Raw genomic sequence first — 1,241 nt, forward strand, 5'->3', positions numbered from 1 at the left:
GGGGGTTGCTGGGGGTACCCTCTTCTCTCCCCCGGCCTGTCCCTGCGCTGCTCAGAGGGCGGCCCTTCCGAAAGGGAAACTGCCGGCAACACCGCCCACAGCATCCCCTAGTGAGGCGCAGAAAGATGGATGCGCAGGTAAAAAGGTCATATAGCAGGATTTCCCTTATTTTTTTTTTTCTTGACTACATGCTTTCAGTATGAATTTCAGGGACATTGGTATCACGTTCTTGGGAAAAAAAAAGATAAATATTACCAGAAGGCATTCTGAATTGGCCCCTATACCCATAAACACTCAATTGCAAAATGCATTTAAGTTATAGCAAGAAGAAATAAAGCTCTAGAATAATATACACTTTTTTGCCTCCAGCGGTGTTCTTTCAGTCTCGAGAGACAAGGCTTCTCAATTCGTATTTTTTTCTAAATAAAATTAGAAAAAACAGTTTTTCAGGGTTTTTTCCTGTGTGAAGCAGGGTCCTGAAAAGCATGTGATAACAGACACTGGCTTCTATCACCAGAAAATGCTTTCTTTGTGTCTCAAGCTGGGGATAGCTCAGAAGATGCAATTGATAGTACTGGCCTTATTCATCAGGCACTATCTGCTGCATCAGGGAGACGAGCAAACTGGAAACCATGGCGATTTGACAGAGCCCAGAATATTGCCCTCTTCCTCCTGACTGCTTGATCCGCAATATAGATCATTACTTCAGGTGAACACGATAACCCACTCCCACGTGCAATTTCCATATACTGAATGAATCCCACCATTAGTATTCTGAAGACCTGAACCTAGTATGTCGAGAGCTACATCCCAATAACAAGTACATTTGGTTTTAAGTGAAATTTTGGCTAATGTTAACCTTAATGTTAAGGTAATGGATTTAAGTCACTGAAAGAGACAAGGTAATGGACAAATCCCATAGATCAAGAGAGTCAGCATCCAGCCCCACACTGTTCATGCAAGTGGGCACAAGGGCACTCCCCAGAGACTGCTCTCAGCTGGAGTCACACACCAAAATGATCTCCTCAGAAGGGAAGGCACAATGAGAGGCTTCTCCCAAATCCCAGATGATAGTAGTGAGTTGTTATTAAGGTCTACATTTTGGGCAATTTAATTTAATTGTAATTCTTCAAAAAGTTGGAGAATGTGCTTAGAATTGATAATGAGAATGCGGTCAATGGAATGAGATAAATACATTATGACTGGACTTAATTCTTTTCAGATATATGTCTGAGGTAAGA

The sequence above is a fragment of the Mesitornis unicolor genome, unplaced genomic scaffold (assembly GCF_000695765.1).
Source record: "Mesitornis unicolor isolate BGI_N332 unplaced genomic scaffold, ASM69576v1 scaffold40050, whole genome shotgun sequence".
In the NCBI taxonomy this organism is placed as follows: domain Eukaryota; kingdom Metazoa; phylum Chordata; class Aves; order Mesitornithiformes; family Mesitornithidae; genus Mesitornis; species Mesitornis unicolor.